Source organism: Typopeltis vanoorti, chromosome 22, assembly GCF_054136105.1.
Source record: "Typopeltis vanoorti isolate ZY-2024b chromosome 22, IOZ_Tvanoo_1.0, whole genome shotgun sequence".
Taxonomy (NCBI): Eukaryota; Metazoa; Arthropoda; class Arachnida; order Uropygi; family Thelyphonidae; genus Typopeltis; species Typopeltis vanoorti.
The window spans coordinates 91,511,519-91,537,189 of NC_143570.1; positions in this window are offsets into that span (position 1 = coordinate 91,511,519).

Here is a 25,671-nt window from a genome sequence, read left to right on the forward strand (position 1 = left end):
TGAGGAGAGTGAACGCGTAGTGGATGCAATACCACATTCTGTCCCCTTCCCTAATTCCTCTATTAAAAGGCTTTTGAGGTAGTTAGGGAAGTGGATGAAATCTCAATCGCTTTTAGAATATAATTTCAACTGTTAGACGGAAGTGACCTGAAATATTGTTTAAATACATGGCAGCTTTGCAGATGTATCATCCAATCCAATGCATATCATGTGAATATTTCGAACACTGTGAACAGTCTCTTGCAGTAGAGCCACAACAAAGAATGAAAGATCTGTCATCTCATGTCATCCAAACATAATATGTCCTTTGCGAAAGAGTATAAAGCGGAATTCTGACCAGAGCACCATTTTCAGCCAAATGTCGCTGATGCAATACTGGCATTCTGATTAAATAAGTGATGTTCAAATAGGATAACAGTTGTCGATCCTCATAATGCTCTGCGCACTGCAATGTCTTTAAGGAAGATAACTTTTAGATATGAGCTTCTGTACTTATGTATTTTGAATTATGATAAGAAACAACAATTCAAAATGGTTGCCAGGACAGTGAAATCCAAAGTACAAACGATCGTTCCGTGAAATACGTTTTTTACACAATATCCCATCTCAGACTTTTTGAGAATTTTTTTTTATTAAGACATTTTTCTTTATGCCTATAATAAAGACATTCACAGATAACAGTTTTATATATCAGTAGAGTTTTGCATCCTCAAATGAGTACGGTGTGAGTCCGCGAGCGTAGTCCTTACAAGAAAAAATAAAATAACGAATTGGACTTCTAAACCGCTGGGACGTACAGCGGTCTGTAAACCAATCGGATTTTTAAGTTAATGATATCATGAGCCAATCTGCTTGACAAATTCCATCAGAAAATAATGCCGCACACAAAACCGAGTATTATTTCTTTTTTTTCGTAGGGCCTGTTAGTAAAGGGACATGTAAGAACTTATACTCGTCTGTCACTTTCAGGAATCACTTCTACGTCAACATTAGACGAAGATAAATATTGATTTTAATGATAAAACTGAAATTATAATTATATATTTATAACCAAGAGCTTTTGCAGGTCGGTGAGGTAGCGATACTCTTAGGTAGGAAAATCTGGATTTGAATCCAGTCTAGGACGCAAATAACTTTATCAGTCCGATTTCAACTGAATGCCAGTTAGCTGGTATTATATGGAATGGTGGCAGGGCATTTCTTCCAGAAAACTCTCGTTTTGCATCACAAATCGCATAATTTCGAGGTCAAAAAGAAAGCTTTTACATGTCTCAGTCATTAGTAATATCTAGTAATTAAATTAAATTAAACAGACTACCAGAAAAAAATATAATTACAGGCATCGATAATTCTGTTACACATTATATAATATAATAATATATGGAACACACACACACACACACACACGGTCATATGATTATTAACATATTATTCTTTCTACTTACCTTATTAAATTCGAAATTTTCAATCTTTTTTCTTGTATTCAAGAACTTCAATATTTAGAGATTTTGAAGAGAATTCCCGTATTTACTTTAATGTTTTATTATTTAAAATGCGGTTGGATACCCTGAATTCATCTGCATATGTGAATAAAATCCAAGCCAAATCCCTGTGTGCAGGGCAGGGTCCAAGGCCGCAACTGATCTTCTGCAGTCAAATTTACATTCGTTATTCTTGAGGGTTAAAAAGTTCTTATAGTTCTTATAAGAACTGGGCGATGGACTGAGTCCTTGACTCTTTATCCCGTCATCTGAATGAAGTAAATCTGTGTGGATGGAGTGTTATTGAGCTAAAAAGCTGCAGTCATGGCTGGGTAACGGCAATAGCCGAGCCTCAGTTAAAACTTCATTGGCTACAGCATTGCCATTTGTTACCCTGGAAATCCTAAAAAGGACTTTTTCTCCTTCTTTCCGGGTTAAAAAGTACGTTGAGATAGATATGTTTGATCGACCGATTTGGAGCCACCTATGATAAATATTGGAATAACAATTTTATTCTAAAAATAGCATTTCAAAAATTGTTATGCAGAACTAAAGGTAATAGAAAATTTCTTTTTTTCCCCCAATTATTTACTTTATTATTTTATTTTTTCATTTTATTTTGTTAAATTAATAAACAAATATTATTTCGAAATGAATTAATATTTATATTTATTTCGGCACGTAGAGAACAAATATTTATATAAGTTAAGCGATATTACATCCCATATTGTTTCATAGCCGAATAAGAAACTCAAAGAGTTTCATGCCAAATATAGAAACTATATAAAGTTCGGCGAGTCCAAGCGTAAGTAAATACCTGGATAATGCAACACATAGTCCATCTGGTAGTGGACTATGTGTTGCACTACCAGATGGACTATATTGTCGATCAACAATATGGGATGTAATATCCCTTAACTTAAATAATTTCACGTCGCCGAATTGAAGCCTTTGGCTCTTCATATAATTAGTAAAATATTTATATATTTATTTTATATCAGAGAATTTAAAAGGATTATCATCATCATCATCATCATCATGAAGTGTAACAAATGCCTGAATGATCTATCGTCAGAAGGAAATCATATAACGTGTAGAAAATGATGTAGGAATCTCCACTTTACACGTGCCTGCCTCTCAGAAACAACCTGCCAAAAAAATGGAAATCCAATGCAAAATGCGAGGAATGGAAGTGCCTATATTGCAGGAAGAATAAAGAAATACAAACACCCACAACAGGATATAAATTAACAACGTGTCCCATTTTATTTTATCATAGGCAGAATGAGACGAGGAGCTGAACAGAAAAAAAAATACAGGTCAATCCTATACTTTGAATTCTTTAAATATACTGCTAGAAAATGGTTTCGAAACTACAAAAGCTTGCCTAGCTCTTTTCCCAGAACTCTTCGATAAGCAAAACGAATAAATAACAAAAAAAAAAAATAGGGAATATGAGGATTTCGATAAATATAATAATTTAGCTGTGGAAGAAATCTTTCAAACTGTAAAATATATCAAAATTAATGTTAATGTACTAACTGAAGTAATATAATCTGATGAAAGAGACATCCAAACTCCGTCAAGAACTTCTATAAAACAACAATATGAACTTTTAAATCATCAACAATATAAAGATGATCTCCCTGAAACTGCACCTACAGAAAATCTAAGAGACATAGTTTTACAGTTAGACCATGCTATTGACATGACGTCTCTTTCTCTACAGTCGAATCAGACAGTAAATCGGATTTTCCAGGAAATCAAAAGACAAGGTGTGTCGCGACCTGGTACTGTTTGAGTTCTTTTACCAGCAAGTCCACAAGAGATAATCTCATAAAAGCCAGCAGACTGAAAAAAAAAAAAAAAAAAAACTGTCAAGGTCTTGAACGCATCGCAAAATAATATTCCAATCTTCCTATCTGAGTCTTTAACCAGAATCTGTTGAACCAAGCAAGAAAAGCAAAAAACAAGGAAAAAAATACCAATTCTTGTGTATCAAAGATGCTAGGATGTTCTTTAGGAAGTCACAAACTTCAAAGTCTACACAAATCAAAAGTTCAGAAGACATAGATAGACTGCTACAGTGAAAATAAAAGATTCCCAATGACATCAAAAAGAAGACTTCAACACAACAACAACAATAAAAAATGAAAGTGGGCCATCAAACAGACGTAATAATACCAGAAAACATTGACTAATGCTGCAGGTTTATCTGAAGGATTACACCGTTGTTATTGATATATTAGTCCTAATGGAAGTATCCGTTACTAAGGATGAAACAATTGTTTTCCATTAGGACAGTGCAGGTTAGTGCAGGAGATGTACAGAAATGTGAAGACAAGAGTTTAAACCTACCTGGGAGAGACAGAAAGTTTTCCAGTGACAATTGGCTTGACCCTTGATGCAAGCCTACTGTCACTGGAAAACTTTCCAATCACAATATTAACACCTGTTTAATATTGTGATGGAGGTGGTGACAGAGGAAGTGAGAGAAGACGTGCCTTGAACTATGTTGTATGCAGATGATATCATGCTGTGTGCAGAATCAAGAGAAGAAGTGGCAGCCAAACTGGACAGTTGGAAGGAAAGCACTGGAAGAGAGAGGTAAGGTATGAGACTGAACAGAAGTAAGACCGAGTATATGTGTTGCAAAGTGGATGGCAGCCAGAAAACAGATCTGGAGCTGGAAGGAAATGTCATCAGGAAAGTTTAGACTTTAGATACACATGTTCGACAATGAAAGAGGATGGTGAGGCTGAGAAGGAAGTGGGATGCAGGATACAAGCAGGATGGAGGAACTGGAGAGAGATGGCTGGAGTGCTACGTGATAAGAGGGTGCCGATCAATCTAAAAGGCAAAATCTACAGGACAGTAGTGAGACCAGATATGACGTATGCTTTGGAAACTGTGGTCCTGAGGAAAAAAACATCAGCAGGATGGAGGTAGCGGAGATGAGAATGCTTAGGTGGATATGCGGTGTGACCAGAAAGGATCATCTGAGAAATGACTATATAAGGGGAACGGTGAAAGTTACGAACTTGGGAGCAAAGATACAGGATGCAAGGTTGAGACGGTTTGGTCATATGATGAGGAAGGAGGAAGAGTATGTGGGAAGAAAGGTCATGCAGATGGATGTGCAAGGAAGAGGAAGCGTGGACGGCCAAAGAAGAGATGGAGAGAGATGGTGGAAGAGGACTTGAGGATGAAGAACTTGGATGTGGCTACAGCCCAAGACAGTAAGTTGTGGAGAGGACCCACCACAAACAGCGACCCTACTTAAGTGGGAAAAGCTGCGGAAGAAGAAGTATGCCATCAAACTTAAACTTGATAAAATTCTTGCGCGAATTAAATTGTTTGCTTTCATGCCAAGAATTATGCTGAACTGAATACCTAATGATAATCGGTAACATATACATAAATATTGCAAATTCAAACCATAACGACACTGTACAATACCATATGCTATCCATGTATACTATAAGAAAGATGTATTAAAAATCAGAATTCGTTCAAATATAAGCCAAAATCCTTGGATAACACAAAACATAATCCTAGATATAAACAGAAAGGATATTCTATGGAAACAGTTAAAGCGATATCCAAATAACGCAGCTTGAAAAACCGAATGTAAGATAACAAGGAACCGCCTTACAACTCAGATGAGAAATACAAAAAAAAAAAAAAAAAAAAGAAAGAAACTACTACAGAGGCAAATTAACCTCTGCACAAAATGACGTGAAACAAACTTGGAATATGATCAACGAGATTCTAGATTGTGCTCCTAATGTCACCTCTTCTGAAACCATAAAACACAGCTTCATGAAAGAAGCCAAATCCTTCCAACAACGAGTAGATGACTTTAACCAATACTTTGCAGACTGAATCAAAGAAATACAGGGGAAAAAAACTCCACTCACAAAACGCGATCCTCTACTTGGACCACAAAGCAAAACAGATATTATAGTTCCCATCCATAATAGAAGCAAATTACTCTCTGTAATCCATCAAAAACCAAACAATGGCCCAGGAATCGGCGGCATCAGACCTAAATATATTAAGCAACACGGAGCTAGCCTAGGCCCTATCTTACTAAAATTAATAAATAAAATATTTAAAACTGGACAAATACCCAGTATGTTAAAGACTACCAAAATCACACTTATATACAAAAAACATGGAAAAAGAAATTTAATCAATAATTACAGACCCGCCCAATCAAATTAGCAAACTCGCAACATATACAGAGCTTTCATATCATCCCCAAGATACAGTATGGTTTTCAGAAGAATAAGAGAATAACATCTTTCTTGGAGGATTTTACGAACGTAATTAATTCTGCCTTAGATAAAAACAAAATTGTCATGGTAGTCTTTATCTACTTGATAAAGCATTTGACACACTCACACGCGAAACCTTATTAGGAAAGCTAAGATATGTTTTAGGCGGGCCTTAGGACATACCTTCAAATTAAAAAAATGCATTGGACCAATCCTTAGTAGAGAATTACCAGTAACCTGTGGAGTGCCACAAGAAGCTGTTCTCTCTACAATTCTATTCAATAACTATATGCAGGATATTAACCAGCTGCCTCTCAAAGGCAAGATCTTCCAGTACTCAGAAGATAAAGCTTTAGTATCCTCCATAATAATGGAAAGGTAGCTCAAACAAATATGCAACATGACATAAATCTGCTCACTGACTGGCTCACCAAAAACTCCATACATCCAAACTCTAATCAGACATTTAATTAATTTAGACATTAGAATTAATTTAACACAATTAATTATATTCAGAAATCCACTGAGTCAATCAGTTGATAATATACACTGGTGTCCAAAAACTAAGGACGAACATTATTTCTGAAGACTACAACGGCAAACACCGATAAATTAGCTTGTGATTATTTGTATAACTAACGACTTCGAGTAGAAAGTAAGTATAGATTCATATTTTCGAATAGCGCGCAAAATGGTAACGAGGTAGTACTCAAGTGGATAAAAGACAAAAAGCTCCACTAAGCGAATAAGCGAATTGTGTTTGAAGGAAGCTCGTTTCCTCAAGGAATAAAGTTGCAACTTGGATATCTTGTAATGTCTCAAAGACATCATCTAGACGATTTCACGCTAGAAAGAATTATTGGAAAGATTGACGAAGACTACAGAATTACTGATATTGCCAGAGAGTTTGGAATCTAACAAAGCGTTGTATCCAGGCTGTTGGCAGCGTTTCAAACCAATGGAATGTATTCCAGAAAATTTTGCTAAGAGGTCGCCTTAGCTCTACCATGGAGCATGAAGACAGATTTTTGGTTATAAGAGCAAAACGTAATCGATGCACCACCACAGGTCAGCATGCAAGTCGACTCCATTCACACACGTTTACGCGGATATCTCGACAAACTCTGGCAAGACGTCTGCGATAAGTAGTCATATACGTCCTAAGGTCTGATTCTGCGCCCTCCCTTTATCCACAGCTCATCGTAAAGCACGTTTTCAGTGGTGCGGTATCCATAAAATTGGACAAGACACCGATGGGCTAATGTACTCTTTACAAATGAGAATCATTTTAGTCTTTCCTCTGATTCTAGACGACACTTGATCTGGTGTAAAAGTAGTACTGCTTTCCATCGCGAGAATGTTCTTGAAAGGGATAGATAAGGTGGTGATGGGGGGTTATAATGTGGAAGGACATTGTGCTTAATGGACGCACCGAGCTACAAGTGATGGAAAAAGGGACTATGATTGGTGAACGATATTGCAACGAAGTTCTTCATCGTCACATTCGATTGTTCCATGCTGCTGTAGGGGAAGAATTAAGTTTTATGGATGACATTGCCATACCACATAGTACATGAGCAGTGAAGATACTTTTGGAGACCGAGGATATTAATCGAATCAAGTGACCAGCACGGTCCCCAAGATCTCTTTCCCATGGAACACATTTGGGAAACAATAGGGAGACGTACTGCTGCTCGAAATCCCTCCATATAACAAACAAAGCCATATATTTGCTCTTACGGAAGAGGAGTGGGCCAGTTGGCTTCAAGAACTCCTGAGCCATTTGGTGTCAAGCATGGTACCACGTGAGAGCTGCATATTCCATACTAGGGTGGATATATTCCATACTGAAATGTCTCTCCGCGTGGTTTTCTGTATGCACTGGACATAAATTCCTTAACTACGCCCTTAGGAAATTTGTAAATTTTGGCAAAAACGTATTGAAATTTAACATGTACGAAATTTATAACACATTTTTTGTGTAATATAATTTATTAGTATGCTGGCAATAAATTTATCAACATTGGACTATACTCATGAAACATTTTTCATATGCAGGTAAGACTGTAGTTCGTCCTTAGTTTTTGGACATCAGTGTATATATATATAAAACCACCAGATATACAAAATACACAGAACTAGAAAATCACTATCATCCCTCAGGTTGAAACAATACACTACTTTGGAATTTACCTTGATGCAGTTATAAACTGGTATAGCCAAATAAGTAATCTGTAAAACAAACCCTGGACAATTATTAGCAAGCTCTACATAGTTCCCACACGCAAAGAAACACTAGTATATAAGACACTATGCCAAAATACATTAAGATACGCTATAACAACGTACGCATTTTGTGCACACTACAGGCTAAATAGATTAATATCATTACAGTACAAAATAATAAAGCTGATCTTTTCGAAATAAAGAGACGATACCGTCTTTATACAAGCTACATAAAATAATAACAGAAAAAAATACACTTATGTCGCAGTGCAGCTATGCTGAAATATTACTTTAATGCCAACTACAGGATAGCCAGAAATGCATAATAAGTTTTCAGTTAACTAATTATATCACACATATAAAAGCCTGTGTAGTTCAGTGGAAGTGGTGCTTGCGTCCTCTGTGCTTGGTCGCTCGAAATTAGACAAGTTCAAGTCTAGTCGCCGACTGGAGGAACTTTTTCTAAGCCTTTCTTCGGCCGATTCCCGAGTTAGTCAAGCTCTGGCATGAGCGAGCAGGTTTTTCCTCCCGGAAACTCGGGTTTTTCGTCCCGTAAACTCAAGAAAATCGACCGTAGTACCCACATTATTTCAGACAGTGACATATCATGTTAGGGTTAGGTACCAAGAGATGGCAGCACTTGTCTGCCAGCCTCGTCATTGGTGGCTGCTGTAATTATTGATAGACATGGGCCAGCTATCTCTGATTGGCTACCGGTGGAGATTGAATTGGCCACTCAGTCTCCAAAAGCTAAATAGGGTCTAAAGGTCTCGCCTACTCCCTATAAGGGGAATAAAAGGCGTTAGCTGATTTTTTTTTATATATATAATAATCGCTACGGAAAGGGCACTCGAAGCTTCCACATTCCAGATATAGCCATACCGATATACATGTTATACTGTAGTACCGAACTACGAAATGCAGCACTTGTCTCCAGCAATCTTGGAATCATTGATAACCTTGGACGCAGCTTTCAGCGATTGCTAAAGGCAGAGATTGGCTGCCAATTGATCTTCAAAAGTTAGAGGGGTTTTATTTTCTTATTTTACACAAACATATTTAAGAACGTGGCACTCTTTTACCAGTAAATTTCTTCAAAATTAGTAGGCAGTGGGTATTCACTTTTTTTTTTCATCACTCGTAGATTAGTACATTCAAGTGACACGCAATCTTCCTCATTCTTATGTATGCTCTGTGAAATAACAGGAACAAAGGAGAGAAAACTGTAGCATTACTTAACTTAATTCATTCGAGAATTATTGAATTAATAGCCATTAAAACAGCGCTGCAACATTTCAATAAACATAACCCAATGGAGTTTATATTTTTTACAGATTCCTTAGCAGCCCTTCAAGCTATTAAGAACTGTTACACTAGCCATCAAGAAATACTTGGAGACATAGCAAAAACATAAACAAACTACACAAGGATTTCGAAATAATTTTTAATGGATCCCATCCCATGTGGGATTAAAGGGAAATGAAATTGCAGTTGAAGTAGCAAAAATGGCTGCAACATCAAGTGATACCACAGATTTCGTTCTTTTTAACACATAAAAAGAACGACCCTCCAGGACATGACTCACCACTGCTATTCAGCAGAAAAACCAGGAGCTACCATCAACTCCAAGTTTAATCGTTGCGCACTACCATGATCTCTCGCCTCCAGACCGGCCATACAAGACCAACCAAGTTTAGCAATGGCATAAAAGTCTTCCCCACCTGCAAAATCAGTAACATAGAGGAAGCATCGCCAATGCATTTACTAAATTGTATGAATATTTCCAAATGTGAACTTTATAACAACCCAGAAAAGGTGCTGTATTATACAGCACATGAATTTGACCTCTACAATACATGAATTTGGCCTCTATGAACCATAGGATTAAAAAAAAAAAAAAAAAGGAATTATTGCATTCAGTATAAGTTGACAAAACTTTTTTATATGAGTATAGTATGATGACTAACGTATAGTTCGGATTTAGGGAGTAAGTGGTAATGAAGTAAGTTGGTATTAGGAGGAAACAGAACAGAATATATTAGTAGGTTATTTTTAAAGCCGGAAATGTACACAGAGAGAGAGAGAGAGGATTACAAAATGTTACTGTAAATAAGACTGATAAGTAAGAAGGAGGTAACTGTCAAGAGCATCTTTAATTATAGAAATATTAGCAGGACGCAGGAAATAACACATGGGTCTAGTGATAACATTAAAAAAAATGACAAGTGTCCCAAGTGTTTGAAGATAGCGAAAAAATTGGGTGTTTCCAGCGTGGGTGGTATTAAGTACAAACCATTTTAGATGAAAGATTGGAACCTTACCTAGCACGAGAAATTTGTTTTATCAGAGATTAATAATGCCGGGAAGCGAGAAATAGATAACTTTGAAAAGGAGGAATATCACACTGCGTTTCGACAGTTAGATGGAAAGCAAAAATTTAGCAGGAATTACTGAAAATGTCATTATGAATGCTATGAATTGATATGTGATCAGCAGTTGTATGATGAATATATAGTTTCAGGTTAGGAAAGTGTTGGATGTAATAAGGAAAAAAAAAGAAAAAAGAAATTAGAATATGAAAGGAAAGTGGAAGAAAAGAACAAGCCAAACAAAATACTGATTGGTATTTGGCCATGTGACCAGTTGAATGCTTACAAAAGAATGACTTTAGAGTTAGTATGTCGGTAAAGTCGGAAAACAGGGTGGAATCATTCAATGAATATTTTGTGTATCGTGCCGGAAAAACATACTGATTTTACTTTTTTTTTTTTTTTTTTTCTCTTGTGGATTACATTCCATGACTATGATACGTTTCATGTGAATTATTATGGTGTAAGTTAATTCCCAGAGGGCTTCATTCCACATTCGAAGCATACTCCATCCGTAGACTTTGGTTAAATAGGTTTCTTTTTTACATCATTTGAAAGCAATCACCTCTCACTACCATATAAAACAACTGATTTGATCATTCATTCGATAATTTCATATTCGTGGATCAATCCGTGTGTGAATATATATACAGGTCAGTGGCAAGCAGACATACATCATTTGTGCAATCCTGGTCACATATAGGTTTATTTATTTACATGATATTTCAATTATATGTTCTCAATCATTTTTTCATGTTTTAAAACACGATCTCTAACACCAGTATGAATAACGAAAGAGAGAGAGAGAGAGAGAGAGAATAACAGACATGCAGTTATATTACAGATGTAGTTTGGAAAGGCTAAGTCAATGTTCATCGCACTAACTGTCATTGGAATTTATTACAATCTAGTTTTACGAGGTTTATTATTTTCTGTGGCAATCCTTTATTTGATGTGGAATACATATATTCTCTATCGACGAAGCATAAATATGTAGATGAATTAAATTCATAAGTATGTTGAATTATTATTCTTAAGATATCAGTGTAGTCATATAAGTACCATTTGCTCGAAAAAGTACTGTTGTATTCTCATGTCTCATTAAAATTCTAGATATTCTTGAAAGATAATAGTGAAAAACGTTTGTTAATAATACTTAGTAAGTTGATGCCCTCCAGCTACTTCAATTTCCTGAATCTCTTTTTTTCATATATTTTTACTGTTGTTCCTGTGCTGAAGTAATTAGGATATATTCCTTTTTCCAAAAAATATCTTTTGATTGTGGATAGATTGTGGAAATTGTGAATTTCTTATCCTTGATTTATTTGGGAGACTATTATCAATTTTCGGTTCATCTACTTTTTTAATTGCTGAATGTATTCTGCCACTACTGTTGTTTTAAGAAGCTGTTTTATAAAGCATTGCTTATCACCACCTTTCTAGTTATTCTTCTGCTGAAAATAAAAAAAAAATGGGGATAACTGTCGCTCGGGCATTAATTATAGAAACATTAATTAGAGGCAAGAAATGACAAACAGGCATAACGAAGACGATTTCTTGAGCTGCTAATGGAGAAGTACGTAGCACCAAATATAGTGCAGCTAACGAGAAAATCCGACTTTTTAATCAATCGATAATTATCGCAGAAAGTGGTGTGAACGAAATGTCTAAATTTCGTGACACCCATCATGTGGTTCTAACCTGGGAGGTGCAATGTCTGTTTCAGATTTGTTCTAAGATTGTACCTAAGTTTTCAGGTATTCTTTTGTTGATACTAAAACCAACTGAATCTTTTAGTGACATTCTTCTTCATCCTGTAAATTTTTTATTAATTATATTCCCACACATAGCACTGTTGTGTTATAGGTCTTAACCTACACTTTTCACGTGTAGGTCATTATAAAAAAATTAATTAAAAAATGTATTTCTGCTGCAATCGATACCATTTCTTCAAACAACTGATGCTTGCTTTTTCTAGCATCTTTTTAACTTTTCGATTTAATATTAGATTTCTTCTTGAAGAGATTTCTTGAACATAATTTCTGTTTTGATTTTTTTTTTCATCAACTGATTTCCAATTTACATTGATAGCATGTTTCTTTCTTTTACCATATTCTAAAACATGCTGCAGTTCATTTGAAGTACAACACTAAGCAACTCTTAACTTTCTAATTATTATTATTATTATTGTTTCAGATTATACAGAATTTATTATTATAAATTCTGTATAATCTTTATTGTAAATATTAAAAGAACATGTGTTGTAAATACATAATAGAGGCAAAAAAGTATTTTAAAAAATTTTAATTGAAATCCAATGTAGAAAATGTAGCACTTTGTGTTGAATTCTGAAAAACTATAAGTTGCAATGTCACCTCAAGATGTTTATTGTATGTGTAAATATTTTAGCAGATCAATAAAAATATCATCATATAAAAAATATCATTATTATTATTAACAATAAAAAAAACAGATATTAACACAGCTCTCTGCAAAGCAAAACTAGACCTAAACGAAATCACAACATATGGAATTACTTCAACATCACCTATCGAAACAACAGAGACACATATCGTATAACAAGACCTACAACAACTCTTTACATCCCCACACCCTTCAACAACTCATACGGTTCTTTTGTGAGATCACATCAGATACCACGCAACTCAACAACCTACCTAGAAAGTTAAAACACGTAGATAACTACAGAACATTAAAAAACGAACTCTGGAAAATATACCAACAAAGTTAAGAAACCATTAACACTAATATACACATCACAAATCACTAGCATCCAATGCCTACATCCCATACATAAACAGTAGCAACAACACAAATAGTGAAGGCTAAATCCCACTCTCTTCATAAAAGCTAACCCAAGCTTCGAAGTAGGTGGGATTAACTTGCCTCACTCATCTACAAGTAATCCTTATAAGCAAATGCAGAAATTTGTATGTATAATCACTCTTTCTCAAACTTTTAAAAAAATAATAAAAATAAAATAAAAAAATAAAAAAATTATACAAAAAATTCTGTATAATCTCCATTGTTAATATTAGAAGAACATGTGTTGTAAATACATAATATAAAGGCAAAAAACTATTATTAAAATTTTTTAAATGAAATCCAATGTAGGAATTGCAGCACTTAGTGCTGAACTCTGTAAAATTATAAGGTGCAATGTCACACAAGATGTTTATTGTATGTATGAATATTTTAGCAATCAATAAAATATATATATATTATTAGACACCTTCAGGGAGTCCAAAGACTCATCGAGGAGGACACCTATTCTACAACTCTCCGTCTCCACCATTCAACCTCATCCACAAACCGCCTCATCTACACCAACGCCATCTGCTGTCCGCCATCACCACTACTATCTCCAGAGACAATCACAAACATCTATGCCCACAGCAGGATTCGAACCCGCAGCCCTTTGGCTGGAAATATGCATAAATATATATTCGGAAACGTATAGATTTAGCTTGTAGAGTTCCAATTCTGGCTGTTTCCTTTTTTTAGAAAGCATTTAGATATTCAGTTTATGTACAAGTTTTGTTTTCATGCAAATATAGCAACTATATTGCTGATACCTCTATTACCAGATCTCTTCTGTGAGAAAAGTTCTACCACCAGAAGCCGATGTTGGTATTTAGGTAGAAGAGGTTATATGTTTTATACTATGAAGTTGTGGACTTCACGATATTACTCTTCACCATTCTTAGTGCTTTGTATATTGCAATATGTCTCAGAGGAGTCGAAACATAGAAAATAATGAACAGAGGACTATACATAAAGAGAAATTACCAAAATAGACGCATGTAATTACAGTTTTGTATTTCTGCGGAAATTGTATTAAGAGGTTACTCTAAATTAACATTTCTGGAGAAATAATAGCATTTATCATTCGGATAATTGATATATAGATAATCATTTTATGTACAAGCTTTATTTTCATGCAGATGTAGTGGTTACACTGCTGATACCTCTATTACCAGAATCCTTCTGTGAGAACAAGTTCTGTGTTATTTATTATTTCTGCGGAAATAATAAATAACACAGAACAATCACTATCCAACAGGATAGTGATTGCACGTATCTATTTTGATACTTCCATCTTATATACAGTTGTTGCAAAACGTGTAGTGGTAAGTGATTAAGAAGGAATAAGGAACAGTTGGAGGTTGCTGCAGTTTTTGTGTGTAACGGTGTTAGGATGATTATTTCAGAGTGCTGAGGTAGATGGAAGGAAAGAGAAAGCCAGGGTGCTTCTTTAGTAGATGTGAATGCCGGTCTCGAATGGATATCCACAATCGAATTTGGTCGACTGTGACTTAAACATACCAAAGTCATGCCCAGGGGTATAGTCGGACCAGGGCGCGGCAGGCGACGCCCTGGTACATTTTTAAAACTATCAAAAGTTTTAAATTCATTATAATAAATTATAATAAATTATAATAATGAGACTTATAATGCATTTCCAGCTTTCGGTCAAAAAATACAGCTTGCTGCTCTTGTCATTTTTGTTTCAGAAAACAAGGCAATCACTCTCTCTCTCTGCCATATAGCCGTCGCAATAATAATAATAATAATAATAATTGCTAAAAAATATTTTTTGCTAAACTAAAAAAAAAAAAAAAAAAATAAAAAATAAAAAAAAAAAAAAATAATAATAATAATAATAATAATAATGCCACATTTCGTGCTCTGGATTTTTGTTTCCAAGGTAGAGAGCCCTGCCACAATTCTTTTAGGCCTACACCCCTGGTCATTCCAATAGTTATCGGTGCGCTTGGTAAAATTTCAAAGAAGCTATCCAATTACAGTAATTAAACATCAACGAAGTGACTCCATATGATTTACAAAAAAAAAAAAAAAAAAAACAGCATTACTTGGAACAGTCCATATTTTATGACGCTACCTGACAAACTACTCTTAGATTCTTGGATAGAATCTGAATTGCTCTGTATCACCATCATTCAAATTGTTATTTGAAAGATATCTTGCTTTGGCTGTGTATCAGTTATGTGAATAAAGCAATAATAATAATAATAATAATAATAATAATAATAATAATAATAATAATAATAATAATAATAATAATAATAATAATAATAATAATAATAATAATAATAATAATAATAATAATGGTTCTTCTGTTAGTCCAGCATTATAACAGAAATGTTGTCATAAGACTACATTCGTACTCCACTTTTAATATATGTATGAATATATTAATAATGACTAGATACAACGTTCCAAAGTGGAATGTTAATTTTAAAATATATTATTTACTGGAAGTTGTAAGATAAAATAAATTAAAATTCATAGTCTGGTTTCATCTGTAGAAGTCATTTTTGTTTGAGCTTATTTCATTAATATTTATATTGTTGAAACATTAAAATAATATTTAAGAGAAATAACTGAGATGTCGCTGTTATCTTTGAAAAAAGAAAGAAACGAAACTTTTTTCTTGCGTTTGTTGTGAGCGTTATATGTGTTCGGTGGTTTCATACTTTTTTGTGTGATGGTTTTTAGTTATTTAGCCAAAAAGTTGTGTCCTTGAATACAGGAGAATTAAACTGAATGGTGGGTTGAAGTCAGTCTTATTTTGTTAAGTATTTGTAATAATATGAATATAATTATAATTGCATAGAGAAGCATTTCATGACTTTTATTAAACGCTAGTCCATTCTACTGCGTTTAAAAAAGCAGGTTTAACCATCGCTCGTTTCATCTGAATTTCATCTGAAGTTTAGTGATTGGATATAATATGAAGTTTTGATTCATATGGCATGTTAAGGTGAGTTATCTGTAAATTTTATACATGAGAGCATGCATGAAGTTTATTGAGTGAAAAATTTCTATTATTAAGTTTTATTATAACAGGATGTAACTGAGGGAGTTGTTTTTGTTTTCGATGGTACATTGTTGATTGTTTACTGAACAAAACTATCCACAAACACATATGGTTTTTTTTTTTTTTTTTTTTGTTTACTTTTACTCAGAAGAGTAAAATTAGAAAGGCAGCAGAAACGCCATGAGAACAGACCGCGGGAAAAAACTTCTGTGCAGCGGTGACAAAAATAATCGTCGATATCTTATCAAAAACAAATGTTCTCAGTATTTGATGTACTGAATTATTGTAGTGATCAAAAAATGTAATAGGTTTTAATTGTATATATGTAAATATGCTGTATAATAATAAACTTATTTGATATATATATCTTATCAAAATTATTATTAGTAATAGTATGATTTTCCCCACTCTCTTCATAAAAGCTAACCGTAGCTTCGAAGTCGGTGAGATTAGCTTGCCTCAGCATAGCTTAATCAAGTAATCCTTATAATCACAATTACCATAGTTGTTAGTAATATTGCTATTTTTCACTTAGCACTGAACACTGAACTCTTCGAATAGACTTCAACATGTTAACCGTATAACTGTAAATAGCCGGAATGATAATAAAAGTCTCTCTGTGATATGTATATATTACCAGCAAATTGTGAAAAGCAGGCATTCTATACAATGCCTAGGCGTTTTTTGGCAAAGTATGAAATGTCTGTTTTTTTAATATTATACATACTTTCCCTAGGTATTGTATAGAATGACAAATACTATTTCGGATATGTTTTCATTTTGAAGTTTTAAAATTTGCTGCCATGGGATGGTTAGGTTAGGTTAGGGTAGGTGCTGGCGGTTGTTATGAGTGTGACAGACGATGGTTTTGATCGACTTCGAACTTATTAGGTAAGGTTTTGAATTTTTAAATTTTGCCGCCATTTGAAGGTTAGGTTAGGGTAGGTTAGGTTATGTGCAAGCGGTTGTTGTGAATGTGACAGACGATGGGTTTTACCGACTTGGAACTGCTGAAGGAATTTTAAGCCAACTTTATGCCAGATCACAATTCACTTTATGTCTCAATAACTTACTGAGAGTTGGAGACGTTATTTAACACGAAATAGCTCTCCGGTCATCCGCTTCCGCTCAGTCCACGAGTAGCGGCCAAGGGTTCGTGAGGTGTACTTGCAAGACCAAGTGCCAAAATTTGAAGTGCTTTTGTATGAAAAAGGCAGTTAAGTTCAATTAAAAATGCCATTCCAAAACGTCTCCAATTATCATTAAGTCCTTGAGACATAAAGTGAATTGTGATCTGGCATAAAGTTGGTTTAAAATTCCTTCAGCAGTTCCAAGTCGATAAAACCCATTGTGTGTCACATTCACAACAACCGCCTGCACCTAACCTTCCCATGGCGGCAAAATTTAAAACTTCAAAACCTAACATAATCAGTTCCAAGTCGGTAAAAACCATCGTCTGTCACACTCATAACAATCGCCAGCACCTACCCTAACCTACCCTACCCTAACCTACCCTAACCTAACCTAACCTCCCATGGCGGCAAAATTTAAAACTTCAAAATGAAAATATATCCGAAATAATATTTGTCATTCTATGCAATACCTAGGGAAAGTATGTAAAATATTAAAAAAACATACATTTCGTACTTTGCCAAAAAACGCCTAGGCATTGTATAGAATGCCTAGGCATTCTATAGAATGCCTGCTTTTCACACTTTGCCGGTAACATATACAGTATTTATAAAACAAAATATCGTATTCAGTATTTATAAAAGAAAATAAAAATAAAAGAAAACAGCGCCTCCGTGGCGCAATTGGAAGAACGACGGTACATTGCACCCTTCGTTTGGAATATGTCTAAGTTCGATTCTCGTCGCGACGGGAGGAATCTTTATCTGGACGATTTCAATCGAAGGTGAGTTAGCCTATTTCATACGGAGGTAGCAGAGTTTTTCTCCCAGAAACTCTGGTTTTTCATTCCGCATACAGGAATGAAAAACCCGAGGCTGATTATTATTATTATTAAATTGCCTCAATGATAACAAATGCAAACATTCCAGTCGGGGGTGGGGAGTTTTCTGCCATCTTATAACCAGTAGTATTGATTATTTTAATCAATAGCACGGGTACAATCAATACATTTCCCAACATAATAGGATAGGAAATTTATGGAAAGTTTTGTTAAAATTTTCCGCTGAGCTCAATGTGTTGTATCATTTTTAAACTTTTGAAAATCTCTCGGTTTCACTCTATCCAGCGTTATTCATCACAGTTATAGCTTTACTTCCTCTTCTGCCTTAGATTTCCTGATGTTCACTGCTATCCGTCATCTACCATTCCGTGGTTTTCCGACTGGTCGTCTAGTACGGTATTTGGTTTCCTTCTTCCGATTAGTCTATATTATTGCATTCTGTTAACAAACTTGCTTTTGCCTGTTCGTTATTCATTCATATACTGGTTATTGTAAGGCATACGTTTGTATGATTCTTTATTATTGATGTTATCAAATTTTGTTTCCTTCCACAGTTTTTCTTAGACTTTTCTTTTTTGTAGTAGTGGTCAACTACTTGATCTTAATTGTTTCAGCTCTTGTTTCAGATGTAATTTAAAACTGGTCATCATACTCGTATTTTTAAATACTTGTCTTAGTTGAAATTTTTTAATTTTTATTTTTCATATTGTTTTGTTTAAACCTCAAGAAATCTTGTTTTCCTTAAGCGACTGTTTTTTTACTTCATTTTCTTTAGTTTCTATACTCCTCCCCCTTCTGAGTTATTCTGAATTCCTAAATTTAAATTTCATCGCTTATTCTATTAGTTTTTCCAGTTTATTTCTAACTTACATCTGATTGGTTCCCTACCAAGCATGAATATTTCATCATCATCATCATCATGCGTAACAAGGATTTAGGCCTTAGAAGTTATCGTTGAATCGTTTAAGAGGACGTCCTGGTTTTCTTTTTCCTAATGGCTTGTACTTTAAGCTTCTTTTGGTAATCTTTCTGTTTCCATCCTTTGAACGTGTTCCATCCATTTATGTTTATATTTTTTAATTTTTCTATTTACTGGTTCTTGGTTTAATTCTTTCATAATTTCTTCGTTTCTTTTGTGATCAACTAGGGTATACTTTGCAGTTTTTCTCATAAACTTCATTTCTGCTGTTGTTAATCTTTGTTTGTCTTTTTGTTTTATTGTCCAGATTTCGCTTCCATACATTAAGACTGGTAGGGCTAATATATTGTATACTTTTAGTCTGGTTTGTTTTTGAACTAGGTTTGGTTTAAATATAGAGTTAATTACACCAGTTATTTTTAAATATTTTGCAATTTTTACGTTTATATCTTTTTCATTTTCATATGTGATCATACATCCTAGGTAGTTAAATGAATTCACCTGTTCTAAGATCTTGTCATCTATTACTATCTAGTTTTTGCTGGATCTTGTCCGTTTTTGATTTTTCTTTTGATATTATCATACCATAATCTTTGGATATCTCATTTAGATCTAAAATAGCTTTCTGTAAGTTATCTTCTGAATTTGTAATTATTATTTGGTCGTCGGCAAAAAGGAGAGTGTTTAAGAAAGTTTAATTCCTTGATGTAAATTTTTATTCCATTTTATTATTATTTCATTTAAGTAGATATTAAAAAGAGTTGCTGAGAGGGGACATCCCTCTCATGAATATTTTAGTTGTTGTTTTTTTCTCTTGAAAAAAAAAAAAGTATAGGTTCGAATCCAGGCAGTTAAAAACATTGATGTTTTTAATTGTCTTTAGGTTGAAAATGAATTTCATCTTCTGTTATGAGACCACTGCCCGCATATTGGACACCTTAAGTGGCTCGAAAAGATTCCATGTTTGGTCTTCTCTAGAGCAAAGCTTCCGGATTATGAAAAAAAATGATAAATACAAAAAGTATAAAATTAAACTCGAAAAAATAACCTTAGCTTATTCGCGGTAACAAATGTACTCTAATGTACTATAGGTTTATAACCTTTCATGGATGGGAATTATATAAAAAATATGTTTTTAGCAGAATTGTTTGACGAAGCCCCTCACTGGGGAAGGGTGGGTCTATTTCTCCTATTCTGACCGAGTTCATCTTGGGAGAGAATATATATTTGTATGCATCTGATTGAATGAAGGACATCAGAAGATCTGTTGCAAATGGAATACAGTACTTTATAATAATGAAGGGGATACAAATCATTTGATGTTTATCTGCCAGTAAGCGAAACTCTAAGAACTAGGACTAAGATCTATGAGTTTCATACCGAAAAACTATCAGCAAATCCAAGTGTAAGTAACCACTTGGTAGTACAACACCAATGCAACTCGTATCAAAGGTGGAGCAAGATCCCTCAGTATCCTTGATATTTCTCATAATGTAAAAACACAGCCCGTAGGGGATGTAATACTGTAATTACATTATGAGGAGAGGTCACTACCCAGACCGGTTTCAACCTTTTTTGAGGTCTCATCAGGTCGTATCCCCTTCATTATTATTAAGGTTGCCAGAAAAATAGCCTTTTGGCTTTTATTCTACGGTACTTTATTTTGTAAATGACTTTTGTGTCTGCTACCATTACCACGTCATCTGATAGCAGCTTATATTCACTGTATTATTATCAGTTTTTATTCCATTTAACTTATAGTTTAGTTATGTTATTGTTTCGTCCATTGAAATATCCAATATTGGCGGATTTAAACGAATCACACTGCCGAATTCCTTTCTTCTTTTCACTTTCTTTTGTTTCCTACTTGTAGAAGGAATTGTATTCAACTGTATTCAGGCTCTTATCTCTCTCATTGTTGAGGCCTTCCATCCCTACTTGGGGAAGGCTGGGGCTCCTTCTCCTATGGTGACCTCATCCATCTTGGTCGTGAATGAAGGACTCTAGAAGCATCCATGACCAAGACGAACTACTAACACACAGTCTTTTGGCTTTGGAGCAGATACACTAACCACTTGGCCAGCCAGACCAGTAACTGCCGAAAAAATATTCTTTACTATTGTTTTTATTTTACTTTTCATTATTAATTTAAAATGTCTTGTAACTTTATACTATCGAATATTTTATGTAGATCTATAAAACACCTGAAACTAAATTTTTATATTCTATTGATTTTTCTGTTAGTTGTTTCGCTGCAAATAGTCAGATGTAAAACCTTGTTCTTCATTTAATATTACATTCATTTAATTACTGAAAAAGAGAGCCAAAAGGCTTCACTTGGGCGATGCAAAATTATTCAAATTAAGTGAAATCGAATCCAACATTATTTCAAAGCCGAATAGAGAAACTACAAGAGTTTCATGCCAAATATAGAAACCAGGGTCAAATATTCCGAGTGTGCTCATCCACGATATATCGGTATCGCCGATATTATATTTTTGCATTTATTTATGTTAAAGACTCCCCCGATTGTTTGCAGACTTCTCATGATTTCTAAAATTGAACACAATATACTGTACTAATTCTTCATTCCTCTTCACGAGGATAATAAAGCATGAAAAAGGCGCTTTTCGCTGAGTAAACATTGCGACACATTCGCGTTAATAGCCCGGGTGTGCTTTCAAAATGCATACACCTTTGAGCCATTCGATAAGATGTAAAGAGGGCGCAGCGTGTCTAAATCTTAGCGGTGTATTATTTTTAAACCGCTGAGAAGGCGTGACTAGGTGAGCTTAAATTTTGAGCTCACTCAGCACCTAGCTGCTGTGATTGGTTATTGTGTCAACCAATCCAATTGAATGTTGTCATGAGTTGAGAGATTACTATATCCGATGGCTTTATTACAAACAGCCGTTACACATGTTTTCTGGAACTGAAAATTTGAAAGTGGATGTTAGGAGAAAAATGCTAATTGTTTTTTTCTTTTGCTTGTGCAGTATAGCATCTGTTGAGGTTGCAAAGCTTTTTAGGATTCCAGAAAGTGTGGATAATTCCGATAATGATCAGATGTTATGTATACTGAGTCTCAGTAAACAAAATAAAATTCTTGGAAAACAGAGCGAAATATACACAAACCAGAGAAATACACATAACATGTGCAACAAATTTTAGGAGATGATTTGCTGCTCCATCAAACCATATTTATTCCTGTAATACTCTCTCTCTCTCTCTCTCTCTCTCTCTCTCTCATAAGATTTTTTTTTAATTATGCCATCATAAATTCACTTATTCATGTTTAGAATTTATAGGTTCGTGCTACTCTCTCTACCCATCAACTTATAGGACACACATATCACAAATGATAATTATTAATTATTTTTTACCATGAATGTAAGTGTTTCTACTCACACTTATTCTCTCCTATTCTCACATGTCTTATGAATGATGGTTCACATATTTTCATCTTTGAGTATTTCAAATATACCAAATATAGCATTCTCCTTCATTGTTGTTGTTTTCTAATCAATCCTAAAACAGATTGTTCCCCCACTCTATGCAGAAGTATTCAAAGTTATCCTGCAATTAATTGCATTGGACCAAGTAAGATGAGTGCTGATCCGCTATACCCTCTCAAAACTTTCATGCATCATTTAAATTAAGGGGATATTAAATCCCACATTGTTTTAAAACCGAATAAGAAACTCAAAGATTGGAATCAGAGAGTTTCATGCCGAATATACTAAACTATAAAAGTATCGGCGAATACTAGCGTTAGCTGAATGCGAGTAGTCCTAAAACGTAGTACAAACACGGGCAACTCGTTGCAAAGGTGGGGAAAGTTCTGATCACTATTCTTTGGTATTTACCCTAATGTAAAAACACATTTCCTAGGAAATGTATGCTATTACATTATGGTAGGGAGGTCACTATCCAGACCGGTTTCAGCCTTTATTGAGGCTTCATCAATGAGTAGCTAGAGCAAATTATTAATACCAAAGGGTATAGCGAAAAGAACCTATATACTATATGAGTTGTATATAACTTATATACTATGTATATAACTTATATAATGTATATAACTTATATGTATATAACTTATATACTATATCACTCTGCTATATGAGTTGTCCAAAAAGGTGCACCCATTAAGTTACTTAAATATAAAGAGCCAACAGACTTCATTTCGGCGATATAAACATTAATTAAATTAAGGGGATATTAAATCCCACATTGTTTTAAAACCGAATAAGAAACTCAAGATTGGAATCAGAGAGTTTCATGACGAATGTAGTATAAAAAAACTATAAAAGTATCCGCGAATACTGACGTGAGCTGAATGCAAGTAGTCCTAGAACGTAGTTTCATGCATCGATAAAATGCAATCACGCAGTCGTGGGCATCCACAGGAGGGGACAGGGCACTTCCCGCCGGGATCGATTAAAAAATTCCACACATTATAATCGTAAAATTGTAAAATTTTAATTATAATCGTAAAATTATAATCGTAAAATTATGGATCGGTTTGTTTCCTCTCAAGACGGGTAGCCATAGAACATGTGTTTTATTGCAGCAATAAAACGTGTTCCTGTTTTTGGTTCATCTTTTTCTGATTTGTGAACAGTGACCGGTTAGTGTCTAGTGAGTTACAGAGTGAAGTGCGGATTGTAAATTTATAGTGAAACAAATTTAAACAAAAAAAAATACATTTTTAAAGGTAAGTGTATGTAATTTAATATTATTTTACTTGTTAGTTTTATGATTTTTTTGCTTTTAAACTGAAATAATTTAATTTAGGAATTAATTAATTAGTTGAATTTTAATTAAATATGCCAGTCAATTTTTTAATATATGAAATTATGCTAAAAAATATTAATTCTGAATACCTTCCCCCCCCCCCAAGAATTAAAGATCATTAAAATCGATGCAAAATGAAAATAATGTATTTATACTTTACATCGACAAATAATTACATAAAAAAAGCTAAACGGCGTTTATTGATGCAATTATTTAATTAAATCAATAATTATAAAAATTTATTGATGTAATTATTTGTCTCCAAGCTCCCCCCCCCCCGGAAAATTTTCTGTGTATGCGTACCCATGCATACAGTCAAATTGACGTGAAAATTGTAGCACCTTGCATAACCCACATGACAGCACACCCAACCGAAATGGTCACTCGACACCACTGATAGAAACTAAGAAACTATAAAGTTTCAGCGGATCCAAGTGTAAGCAACCTTTCATGACAGGGCAACTCATAGGAAAGGTGGGTAAGCTCCGATCACTATCCTTAGCATTACCCATAATGTAAAACACATATCCTAGGAGATGTTGATGTTATACATTATGGGGGAGGGGATCACTACCCAGACCGGTTTCGACCTTGAAAGGTTTGCTTATGCTTGGATCGCCGAAACTTTATAGTTTCTATATTCGGCACGAAACTCTTGTAGTTTCTCTATTCAGCTTTGAAATAATGTTGGATTCAATATCCACTTAATTTGAATAATTTTGCATCGCCGAAGTGAAGCCTTTTGGCTCTCTTTTTCAGTAATTCTTGGTGCCTTTTGTGATGTGACACCTTTTTTAGCAACTCGTATGGTAAAGTATAACTTCTGCATCACTTCAATCTGAGTATTCTTGGTCTCGCTCCCACTAATGAGACCTCAATGAGGGTTGAAACTGGTTCGGGTCTGGCTCCGAGATGCTCTGCTTGTCACCGCTGAGATTATGGATCTGCAGGGTGGTGGGGTAAGCCTGCCACTGGGTAGAGCCAATGCTGAGAAGTTCTTCTCGGTGACGGGGTGAGCCTGTCACTGAGTCGAAGAACGCTGAGGTGGACGATCTTTCGGGATCGTCTTATTTTTAGATCCCGCTTCACCTATACAAAGGTAGAAACAGGTTGGAAGCTTGGGTGATGAATGGCAATGCTGTAGCCATGAAGTTTTAACCGAGGCTTGGCTGTTGCTGTCACCCAGGTCCTGGATGGGGGGGGGTAATGAAAATCAATGCTGTAGCCTGTGAAGTTAATTGAGACATGGCTGTTGCTGTTACCCCTCGAAATATGAGCAAATGAGCAGCTCTGCTCGGTGGTGGGGTGAGCCTGCCACAGTGTGGAGCCAACCGGTTCTCAGAGTTCCTCTCAGTGGCAGGGTGAGCCTGTTACTGAGGGGAACAACACTGAGTTTCTGAATTTTTGATCCTGCAGGTCGCTCATTATTGGGTGATACGGGGGATCTCACGAGTTTTTGGAGAGGTATTCCCGCACTTAAACAGGGAAACCGGTCTGGCAAGAGACTGGAATCCTGTATCAATTATGGAATGAAAATTAACATCAGAAAAACAAAGGTAATGAAAATAGCAAGGAAAGAGGCAAATATGGATATCAGAATAAGTGGGGGGAAATTGAATCAAGTAAAGACATTTAAATATCTAGGAAGTGTTATTAGCAGTGATGGAAGATGGAAAAGTGACATAAAAGCAAGAATAGCGATGGGAAGAGATGCCTTTAATAGAAAATGGAATTGATTCAGAAGTAAAATGGACAGAAACCTAAAAA